We start from the raw sequence: 12,202 nt of genomic DNA on the forward strand, positions 1-12,202 counted from the left end.
CCATGAAATTTATGTCGCAAGAGGGATCACTCGACTGCACGCAGGAAAAACAAAAGTGTTGCTGACAAACTTCAGCCAGGAGTTCAAGCACATCAACAAAGTCACGACGATCACATAGATTGAGGATATTCTGGAAACCAGCAATGCGTTTGTCCTCTCAGATTCTGCCGCATCTACCTCAGCGAGCATAGTTCCTGAACCAGACTTTGACGTAAATTCAAGTCTCCGCATGATTAAGCAGCAACAGCTCAGAAGTCGGCTTCGATGATACAGAGACTGCTTTTTGATGCCATCGAAGATTTGACAAACACTAGTCGCAAAGCATCGCAAAATAACCGAAGAGTGTGCTTGACCACTCCGCCCTTACAGAGTTTCGACGCAAGAATGTGAAGCTATGAGACAACAAGTCGACAAAATGCTGCACAACGACATCATCCAGTCGTCTACAAGCCCGTGGGATGTCTTAGTGAAGAAAAAGGACGGAAGCCTGTGTTTTTGCCTCCATTATCGCCGACTGAACAAGATCACTAAGAAGGACGTATACCCCCTCCCACAGATAGACGATGCATTGGATCGGCTCTGCAACATTAAATATTTCTCGTCGATGGATCTCAAGTCTGGCTACCAGCAAACAGAAGTCAACGAGAGAGATCGCGAAAAGACCACCTTCATCGCCCCAGACGGCCTCTACGAGTTCAAGGTCATGCCATTTGGACTGTGCTCGGCGCCCGCAACGTTCCAACGCGTGATGGACACGATTTTAGCAGGATTGACGTGGCAGACCTGTCTCGTTTACTTGGATGACGTCATCGTTGCCGGAAATTTCGACGATCACGTAAGGCGGCTTGTGACAGTACTAGAGGCCATCAAGTCATCAGGGCTCACTCTGAAGCTGGAAAAGTGCCACTTCACTTATGATGAGTTTCTGTTCCTGGGCCACGTCATCAGCAAATTTGGAGTCTGCCCTGACCCACAGAAGACAGCCACCATTGCAAAGTTCCAGCAGCCTATCGACAAGGAGGCAGGAGACAAGGAGTGCATAGATTCCTTGGCATGTGTGCCTACTACAGGCACTTTGTCAAGGACTTATCATGCATCATTGAACTGTTGACATATCGAAGTAAACGTGATGTCGAGTTCAAATGGAAAATGCCACAGGCCGACGCTTTTGAAGAACTCAAACGACGCATGCAGTCACCACCGGTACTTGTGCAATTTGACGAGTATGCCGATACAGAAATACATACTGACACCAGTAGCCTAGGCCTCGTTGCCATTCTAGTCCAACGGAAAATGGACTTGAACGGATGATAGTGACACATGTACTTCTTTATCTTTATCGAGTGACCACTTCTCACTGCCTAACAAATGTTATCGCACAGCGCAGGACACGCCTGCATGTAAAAGAAGTTTCTGGAATGTTATCAGTGCTTCCGTCCACTGTCTTTTACCGCAACTTGTGTAATCTGATTGCATGTATGCACGACGCGAATAGTGTAGAACTTGTTAGAAGACAAGCGGGTTCCAGCGGTTACTCTGGAACATTCGACGACTGATCTATAAAAGCTGACGCGCTTGACCCGCTGATCATATTTTCGACGATCGCCGACCGTGTTCGCCGCTATCGTTGTGCTATAAGTGTAGCCTCTTTTTGTGGGCACAGGTTCGCCCAATAAAAGTTAGTTTTGTCTTTCACAGTATTGCTACTGTGTTCTTCAACGTCACCACCACGTGACAATAGCTTATGCTAGCCGGTCGCTGTAAAAAGTGTAAGGCAATTATTCTGTGATCGAAAAGGAATGCATCACCATCGTTTCGGCTACAGCGAAATTGCCAGTTGCCTATCGCGCACCCCCATTGACCCGCCACCGCAAGATGATGAGGATGATGACGCCTTCCTTGGAATAATAAGGGCAGAAGACTTCACTGATCAGCAACCAGCAGACCAGAAGCTAAAAAGCCTCATCGAGTATTTGGAAGGGCACACCGACGTTGTCCCTAGCGCATTTAAGCCAGGATTATCTTCGTTATCACTTCAATGCAACCTACTAGTAAAGAAGAACGTCCCACCAGTCCACACCAACTACTTTCTTGTTGTTCCCTCAGCGCTGCGTCCAGAAGTACTGCACGCCCTGCATGACGAACCGACTGCTGGGCACCTCAGATTCTCCCAGACGCTATCGAGGTTACACGAAAGGTATTACTGGCTGCGCCTAATCACCGACGTTGCCCGTTATATCAAGACATGCCGAGACTGTCAGCGACACAAGACATCACTGACAAGGCCAGTGGGATTACTACAGCTGATCGATCCTCCTTGCCAACCATTTCAGCAGATCGGGATGGACTTGTTGGGACCCTTTCCGATGTCAACAGCCGGAAATAAGTGGATCATCGTGGCGACAGACTACCTCACCCGCTTCGCTGAAAGGAAAGCTCTTTTGAAAGGTAGCGCAGCCGAAGTGGCAAAATTCCTTGTCGAGAATATCCTGCTGCGACATGGCGCCCCAGAAGTCCTCATCACCGACAGAGGAATGGCCTTTACAGTGGAGCTCATCCAAGCCGTTCTGCAATACAGTCGGACAAGCCACAGGAGGACAACTGCCTACCACCCGCAGACGAATGATCTTACGGAGTGCCTGAATAAGACCCTCGCCGATATGCTAGCAATGTACGTTTACGTCAAACACAAGACTTGGGATGCTGTCCTGCTGTACGTAACATTCGCTTACAACACGGCGATGCAAGAAACAACACAGATCATGCCGTTCAAGCTAGTTTACAGCAGGAACGCGACAACGACTCTTGACACCATGCTGCCGCACGTCATCGACGAAGAGAATCTTGATGTCGCCACTTATCTCCAGCGCGTCGAAGAAGCCCGACAGCTCGCCCGCCTACAGATCAAGAACCAGCAGCGTGCCCACAGCCGACACTACAACCTCCGATGACGCTATGTCGAGTACCAGCCCGGCAACCGTGTTTGGGTTTGGACCCCGATATGCCAACGAAGACTCAGTGAGAAACTATTGCGACACTATTTTGGACCCTACAAGATCATCCGACGTATTGGTGAACTGGACTATGAGGTTGTGCCGCACGGCATTTTGCATTCTAAGCAGCGCCGCGCACGATCTGAAGTGGTCCGCGTGGTGAGTCTTAAGCCCTTTTATGCATGCTGACAAACTTCTATTTTTTTTAAAATGCGGCAAAACCTATCTCACGATGACTGTCGACAGTAATGCGTTAGCATTGCATCAGTATTGGCACGCGTACTTGTTTATCTTTATCGGGCGACCACGTTTCACCACCTAACAAATGTTATCGCACAGCGCAGGACGCGCCTGCATGTATCGGAAGTTTCTGGAATGTTATCGATGGTTCCATCCGCTGTCGGTCAGTGAACCTAATTGCAAACTGATTGCATATATGTACAATGCGAATAGTGTAGAACATTGTGGAAGACATGCAGGTCCCAGCGATTACTCTGGAACCTTCGACAACTGATGTATAAAAGCCAACGCGCTTGACCCGCTGATCAGATTTTCGCCGATCGCCGACTGTGTTCGTCGCTTTCGTTGAGCTTTGAGTGTAGCCTGTTTTTGTGGGTACAGGTTTGCCCAATAAAATTAGTTTCGCCACTCACCATTTTGTTGCTGTGTCCTTGACCATCACTACCACATTACAATATAGCGTCGGAATGAGTTATGTATGAGACACGTCCTGCATCCTATTTGGCACTTCGCTAAGAACACTCTATGCCATCTAGCGCCACAAAGGTACACATGGTAGCGAAATTCCCATAGAAGCCCATACATCTTGCAATGGCGGCTTGTGTAGGTACAACAGCACCATTTACATTTCGCGGTGCCAACTTTTTAGTGGGAAAAAAAATCATCTTTGCGGTTCAAGGCCTGTTGTGCTCGCACCATATTGCATTCTTCTGCATACACAAGAGCACGCAACATTGCTCACAACAAGTAAGAATATTCTCTACAAAATTGTCTCACAATCCAACCTGAATTGTTAACTGGCCCATCTGTATTTATAGCCCTCATTCTGTAATGGCAGCAATTTCACTGGTGAGCCTTAAGACTTCTGCATGAATTCAGAGCAGTAGGTTCGTCCAGATTTTGAACTAAGTACCACATAAATGTGCCCTTAGTACCAACACACATCTTTTATTTCAATGTCAAGGTAAAATCAATGCTAAATTGAATAATTCACAAAAACATGCACTTTCTTCTTGACAAATGCAAAGAAGGGGTAAGGTGTGCAGACACAGACACAAGAGAAGAGAATTGCACGGCACGAACGCCGTGTTTGGTAAGGCATGTCTGCACGCCTTACCTTTTTTTTGAATTGTGAATCCTTACCAACTAGCTCAGCTTTCTGTCGTTCTAATCGTCTTCACTTACACAGCACGTCTGCCATCTGTAGTTTTTCTCCTGTGCTGAATACATAGCCAAAACATATTATTTTGTCAGAAGGCAGTTAAAAAAAGACATTTACTTATCAAATTTTATAAGGTTAATTTATATTGTAATGTAGACTGAAGACTGAGTCTTGTAAAATAGACACTTCTCTTTAATGGCGGGGCAGAAGAAGAGCGTGCAGCTTACGCGCTTCATCGTCTTTCATGGCACCGGCCTTTTCGCACGCCGTCCTGCGGTGCGGGAGCCCCACATCATTGTGTCAAGACCCCCATGTGAAAAGCGACCGTCTCGGTCGCGTCAAAAAGTTCTTTCAAGGACGACAAGAAATGGAGCTCCCCAGGTGCATCTCGGCATTCACGTACGCGTATAGTATGGTTTCATGCACACTACATGAACAACTTCAGCGTGAGGACGACGACGGAGCGAACCGGGGTCAGAACTGCAAGGGACGATTTTGTAGGTCACGTCACTGAGGTGCCGTGTAACCTTGTAGGGACTAAAATACCGGCGGATCAACTTTTCGGAGAGTCCACGGCAACGGATGGGCGTCTAGACACACACGCAGGCACCGGTATTGTAGTGGATGTCGCATCGACACTGGTTGTATCGAAGGGTGTCTGTATGCTGTTGGCTCTGCATACGATGTCGAGCAAGCTGGCGTGCCTCTTCGGCTCTTTGTATGAACTCTTCCACGTGTTCGCTGGTCGGGCTATTATCAGCCAGAGGTAGCATGGCGTCAAGTGTTGATGCGACGTGGTGCCCGTATGCAAGTTCAAACGGCGTAAACTGTGTAGTCTCCTGTACAGCAGTGCTATATGCTAAGGTCCCATAGGATAAAATCTCGTCCCACGTCTTGTGCTTTACGTCCACATACATGGAGAGCATATCAGCCAGCATTCTGTTCAGACGTTCCGTTAATCCATTGGTTTGAGTGTGGTACGCAGTGCTTTTGCGGTGAGAGGTATGCGTCAGCTGGAGAACGTCCTGCATAAGTTCCGCTGTAAATGCTGTACCGCAGTCGATGATGAGAACCGACGGTGCACCATGTCGTAGGACGATGTGACGTACAAAGAACTTGGCCACTTCATACGAATTTGCTTGCGGAATAGCTTCGGTTTCGGCATACCGGGTTAAATAGTCGGTAGCAACGACTATACATCTGTTGCGCAAAGGTCACTGGGAATGGCCCAAGTAGATCCATTCTTATTTGTTGGTCGATGCGTGGCAATGGATAAACATTGTGCTTGGTGACACGGTTCAACTTTCTGTAACCCACACAGAAGCGTAGTGTGTTGTCTTTCTTACTGACTAGCGCTACAGGGGAAGCCCACGTGCTTGTGGACGGCTGGATCACATCATCTTAGAGCATCTCTTTGACCTGATGCTTGATCGCTTCTCTTTCCACTAGAGACACTTTGTAAGGATGCTGACGAACAGGATGTGCGGACTCATCCGTAATAATGCGGTGCTTTGTGATGGACATGCATCGCACTTTGGATGACATTGAAAAACAGTCCGCAAATTCATTCGCGAGACTCGGTAGACTGTCTTTCGATGGTCTGGCAGAGCAGCATTAATGTGAATCCATTCTTTTAGGCTGGGTAACTCAGATTGCTGAGACGATGCGGTTTCCAATGTGGCAATGTCAGTAACATCAATGATTTCGCGAAGATATGCAATTGTCGTTCCTCGCAGTACATGCCCATACACATTGCTAAAGTTTGTTAGCAAAATGACTGAACATTTGTTTCACACCTGAAGAAGCCCTCTGGCTATGCAAATGTGGCGCACAAGAAGCAGGGGCATGTTTGCCTCAGCAATTCCTTTGGCGTCGTCCTCCATGTCGCATTGGACAAGGGTAAGCACACTGCTCTTGGGTGGCAACGTGACGTGATCGTCAGCTACGCGAAGTGCGATGTCACAGTCGTTGTCTTGCATAGTGGCATGCATAGTAGCAAAGCTGACTCTAGACTCTTGCAGGTCAATGATGGCACCATTTGCCTGAAGAAAATCCATGCCGAGTATAAGGTCCTTTGAACATTCAGGAAGAATGACGAAGTTGCCGATGTACGTCAAGCCCCGAATGTTGACTCGTGCCATGCACTGGCCCATTGGAGTTATGAGGTGACCTCCTGCAGTACGAATCTGAGTTCCGGTCCATTGTGTTGAAACTTTGTTCAGTATACGCACGAGATTCTGGCTCATAACAGACATGTCCGCACCCGTGTCGATTAGCGCCGTGACTTCGTGGTCATCTGGTAACTGGTACGTCACAGAATACTGACACTGAACTACACTGCTTTCTATGCGTCTCAATTACGTCATATCGCGGTTGTCGTAGTGGAGGATCTTCAGCATTCGCAATGTCAGCAACCTCACCTCCGCAGGTCGCTGGACTGTTTTCCCGGGAGGTAGGGTTGGGTGAGCGACGCCTTGTTGTGCTCGGCGTGAAGACGGTGCTGGAAGACCTGTTTCGGGCGGGTGACGGTGACCGGGGGTCACGGAATCGTGTGGCAAACGAAATCCTGGCGTCCGCGAGGTAAGCTTCAATCTCCAGGGGGCATTCACCATTGCGTGGGCACGGCGCATTCAGGGTAAATCCACGAAGCCCAGCTCAGCGGTACGGGCACGCCCTGTAGAGCTGATCGGTTTCACCGCAATGAAAACACAAGGGCCTCCGGTCTGCAGTGCACCATACATCGCTCTTGCGTGGTGGTTGTGTTTCAGCCATGAATAGCATGCTGCAAGGCCTGAAGTCGCCAGTTGCTTGTTCAACGGCGTGCACACCATGAAAGTCCGTGCCGTTGCTCACATCGCGAAAAATCGGGGACAACGAACTTCGCGCAGCTTCTGCATACGACATGCGAGATTGTGGCTGCCGTACCTCGTGCTGTGGTGTCTCGCTTTGCCCTGGGACTTGAATTGCCTTTCTGATTTCCTCCCGGACGACCTCAGCCAGAGCGAGTCGCGATGCCGATGCCGGAGCCACCTGAAGCTTTTGGAGCTCTTCTTGAGCAACAGGCCTATTGAGCTCTCGCAAGCCTTCAGTATTGTCCAGGGGTGTAGTGAGAGGGTAACGCGATAGGGTCGACACATTGTGGTTGTACTGCCTTGTTCGCTGCTGTAGTGCCTTTTCCATTTATATGGCTTCCGCGAGAAACTCTGCAACGGTTTTGCAATGCTAAGGTTGCATATTAGGGCACTGAATAACTCTTGCTTGACACCACGCATCAAGTCCTGAGCTTCTTTTCTTCCGGCATGGACGGATCCGCACGTCGGAAAAGTCGGCACATATCTTCGACAACAAACATTGCGACGCTTTCGTTCGGCCTCTGTACTCTCGCCTGAATTGCAGATTCAGCTCGCTACTTGCGATCAAGGCTGGCGTATGTGCTGATTAGCTGCTGTCGGAATTCGTCCCATGTCGATAGGGCCGCCTCACAGTTCTCCAACCATGTCCGCACATAGTCCTCGAGGGCAAAGTAGGCGTTGACTAGCTTGTGCTCTGGAGTCCAGCCGTTGAATTCTGCAACACGCTCAAAGTGATCGAGCCAGTCCTCTACATCCTCGAAGGTGTCCACATGGAAGGACGTGGGGAATCACGACTGGTTGAGGACGACCTGGGTCAGCGCGGTTGAGGAAGAAGACGGAACCGATGTAGTCATCCTTCTGACTTGATTGGGTAGAGGCTCGTGCTCAGGTGGCAGTCCTTGAAGTCGACGGCTTGTCTGTACGTGAACAGGAGTCAGCTCGACCGAACTTCGTACTGGGCTTGTAGACTGTGTTCGATTTGGGAGTGGTAGCATGTACGCAGCACCTCCACTAGAAAAATGTAATGAGGACTGAAGACGGAGTCTTGTAAAATAGACGCTTCTCTTTAACGGCGGGCCAGAAGAAGAGCATGCAGCTTACGCGCTTCATCATCTTTCATGGCGCCGACCTTTGCACGCGCCGTCCTGCGGTGCGGGAGCCCCACATCATTGTGTCAATATATATATATTGCCATAACTTCTTATGGCTGCACATAAAGAATTTTTGACGACATTACAGTGTTAAACAGGGTAATACTATTGTGGCATTTCTCAGGAAGCATTGCAACGAGCAAACTGCAGAAAGCCTGCACAGTTTTGTACTCATAATTATTCATGAATGGAAACAAACAGCCTGTGACTTTACATTTTCCTATTTTAATGGCATTGTTTGTACTTTTTCAAATGTTTCCATTAGTGATGTAATGCATACATAATTTTCATTAGCTGGTGTTTTGCCCTCGAGATATAGTCGCACTTCAATCGTATGACCATAATTGATGTCGCGGCTCATGGATTTGAAACCACATTTCAGCCTTGCCTTTGCAACCATGTGAATTTACCTTAGCCCTGCCGCCGCAAATCCTGGGCGTAGCCTCCGAAATGCATGGCGCGCTGGCGCTTCCAAACACTGAAAATGCATCATGCAGCAACGAGGCTCCTCTCTTGCCCTTCTTTCTGGACACGCTGCGCCACCAGCGACACTGCCAAAAAGTCTATGTGTGGCTTCTGAGACGAGAAACGAAGCGTACGGGTGCCTGCAAACGCTGAGAATTGTTCCCTCGCTGACTGCATGCTCAGTGGCACATACTAAGTGACCCATGGTGGTGAGAGGCTCATTGAAGAGTGGCACATACTGCATTCATGGCCCGGCTCACTGAAGTGTTGGCGTGAAAGGCATTCATTGAAAGCAGCACATACACAGTGCATTTTTGGTGCAGCCTGCTAATGCATAGGGTTGTGAGCCTTGAGGAACCTTTGTGACATGGGTTTGATTCTGCTCAGCATTGAAGAAATTTAAGGCATCTTTTTCGTCATTGTAGAGCAGCACACATAGCCAATGATCCAAGCTGGCATCAACGAGGTCCACTGAAGACAGAGTGGCACATACCCAGTGCTCCAAGTCGGAGAGTTTCTCCAAACAGCAGTGCCTACCCAGTCCCCCATCTGTAGTGACCTATGTTGGCTTGAAAGAGCTTCGGTGAAGAGTGGTGCGTATATACACATTGCCACATACTCAGTGACCCAAGTTGGTCTGATGGTTGGCTTTGAACCCTGTTACCTCAGCACAGCAGCCTGATGCACTAACCTTGTTAGATATGAACACAGACAACATATATAACACATATAATAACACATAACATATATAATACTCATATTGCGTCTCTCCAGACAGTTCAGAACAGAGCCATAAGAATAATTACTTACAGTCCACGCTTTTCTAATGCAACTTCCCTACTACATGAGAATAACAACCTCACCATTTCAGGACTCGCTAAATACAACCTAGGTATTTTTTTCTACAGATGTGTAAATAATGAGCTACCATAGATCCCATTTTCATCATCTAACCTGATGATTCATAGTACCACCAGATTTGCATTGAATAACAATTTTCTTCTACCAAGAATCCGCACTAACTATGGTAAACAGACTGTAGAATTCACTTCCATATCCATATGAAACACTCTTCCTCTCATAATGAAAAACGAAAGATCTTTATCACAATTTAAAGGAGAACTAAAAATGCATTTTTTATTGCCAGATTAATGACAAGGATTACTGCAGTCAGTCTTTGATCGCTTTTTTTTATTATTTATTTTTTTTATTTTGTTGTTGTAAATAAACTGTTGATATTTTGTTCCCGCACAATTTTTCCTGCTACCATGAGATATGCTACACCACGTTATTTGTAATCAATTCTGTATCTTGTTCTTTAACTGTTCTTTTCTTGTTGCTTGTATACTTCCTTATTATTTGCTACTGTTGCTTTGAGATGTTAACTATAATAACTATTATTGTACAGGAGGTCCCGGTACAGTCTTTGACTATGGGACCTCCTTCTGTGTACTAAATACTTCTAATGTGACCCAACTTCTAATAATAAAAATTCTGATTCTGAGACAAACAGACTAGAACCTCGTTTTAATGAAGTTGAAGGGGGAGCCGAAATTACTTCGTTATGTCCGTTATTGTCATATGTACTGCAATATATGCCCAAAGGTTTGCATAGTTGTAAACATGGAAATAAGAAGATGGCATTACACATGAGGAAATTTGAATTAAACAACAAAAGAATCTCCTGCGTGTGCAACACGCAACTTCTTGGCACCTGACAGAACAGCCTTTGGACAGGCGCCTTCTGTTTGATTGTGATGGTCTTTTGCATCCATTTTCCACCTGGCTCACGTCTGCTTCCACTTGACAGCAGGTGGCACACAACACAGCGCTCCACTGTGTGATCTAGGAGGCAAGCGAACTTGGCTCGACCAGCTCATAGCCTCTGAGATTGCACCAGTGACAATGCTATCCAGGACGCCACGCTCGGCTGCCAGCTCACGTGGCAGGCCTTAGGAAGAAGTGAGTGCACGGCTTAGGCGTAAACCCCGAACTTGCACTGGAGATCTTGGAGGCCAGGTCCAGCTGCAGCTGTCTGCGCAGCATGCCTTAGAGAAAGAAGTGAATGCACTAATCCTTCACACTGCTGCACTTAGCTGCACACTTGTGCAGACATCGACCTGCTGTGGTTGCCCAGTGGCTATGGTGTTGGGCTGCTGAGCTCGAAGTCGTGGGATCGAATCCCGGCCATGGCGGCCGCATTTCGATGGGGGTGAAATGTGAAAACACCTGTGTACTTAGATTTAGGTGCACGTTAAAGAACCCCAGGTGATCGAAATTTTCGGAGTCCTCCACTACGGCGTGCCTTATAATCAGAAAGTGGTTTTGGCACGTAAAACTCCATAATTTCATTTTGTGCAGACATCCACGTGACCCTTGAAATTGCCCCGGGGACATCTCGGAGGTGAGTAGAAGTGAATGAACCAATCTTTCACACAACCGCATGGCATGGCCCATGCAGCAAGAGAAAGAGGTGTATGGAGAAGTGCGATATTGAGCCATTCCTTGTGCACAGTTACGCGTGGCAGTGAGAAAGACCAGTGTTGCTTGACCGCATATTCGACACAGGGACGCGGGAGTTTTCAACTGAAGTGGTGAATAAGTGCTGAACCCGGTGTAAAGTGATGTATTTGGCATGCAATGGTCGGGTATTTTTTGGTTTCAGAGACGAATTCAATTCGTTATATCCATTGGCAGGACGATTTCACTTTGTTAAAACTAGGTTTTAAGTAGGTGGATCTCTATGGAGAGTTCAAGAGTAATTTCATTTACTTCTGTGCATTATTTTGTTTGATCCCATTTTGTTATAACGAGGTTCGAGTTTGTATAGATAAATGGCTCCTGAAAAGTGTGAAATACCCAAAGAAAGTGGGAGCATTCTTTGGGTACTTCAGTTCAAAAGTACACTCTTTCGAATGTACCTTCCAAGAAGAGTGGTGATTTGGGCTGCTTGTTCCTCGAAGATGTAGTTCTTAAAGAGCATCTGTTTCAACTATTCTAGATTGAAGTGAAAATGTGTTAATCCGTCTTTTTCATTTTCCTGTGCTGCCCTCTGCCGCTTGCCGCTGAAAACGTTTTGCAAGGGTGCTGGGGCTTTCGCCGGTTGATTTCTGTACCTGTGCCCACGTGTGCGCATCAGTGGTGCGTTTCCTGGATCGCGAATCATTATTAATGGCTTCCTCGGGGCAGCATGTCACTCCTGGAGGCCATGTAGCACTCACCGGCTACTGGGTGTGCAGGCCTGAGTGCGCTGTTGTGGAAACAGTGCGGCCGATAAAGGCATGCCGAGTTTCATTTGCCGATGCAGATGCTTTGGAGTTTGTTGCCGCTGATTTCTGC

The 12,202-nt window shown here is 47.5% G+C and overlaps 1 protein-coding gene and 1 pseudogene across 11 annotated transcripts in view; one reads left to right on the forward strand and one right to left on the reverse strand.

Annotated features, from left to right (window-relative positions):
• The window catches only part of Vps8 (vacuolar protein sorting 8), a 947,651-nt gene that overhangs the window by 680,063 nt on the left and 255,386 nt on the right, over nucleotides 1-12,202 (forward strand). The window lies entirely within an intron of this gene.
• LOC142566180 (uncharacterized) overlaps nucleotides 1-12,202 on the reverse strand; it is a 30,580-nt pseudogene that overhangs the window by 854 nt on the left and 17,524 nt on the right.

This window comes from Dermacentor variabilis, unplaced genomic scaffold (assembly GCF_050947875.1).
Source record: "Dermacentor variabilis isolate Ectoservices unplaced genomic scaffold, ASM5094787v1 scaffold_12, whole genome shotgun sequence".
In the NCBI taxonomy this organism is placed as follows: Eukaryota; Metazoa; Arthropoda; class Arachnida; order Ixodida; family Ixodidae; genus Dermacentor; species Dermacentor variabilis.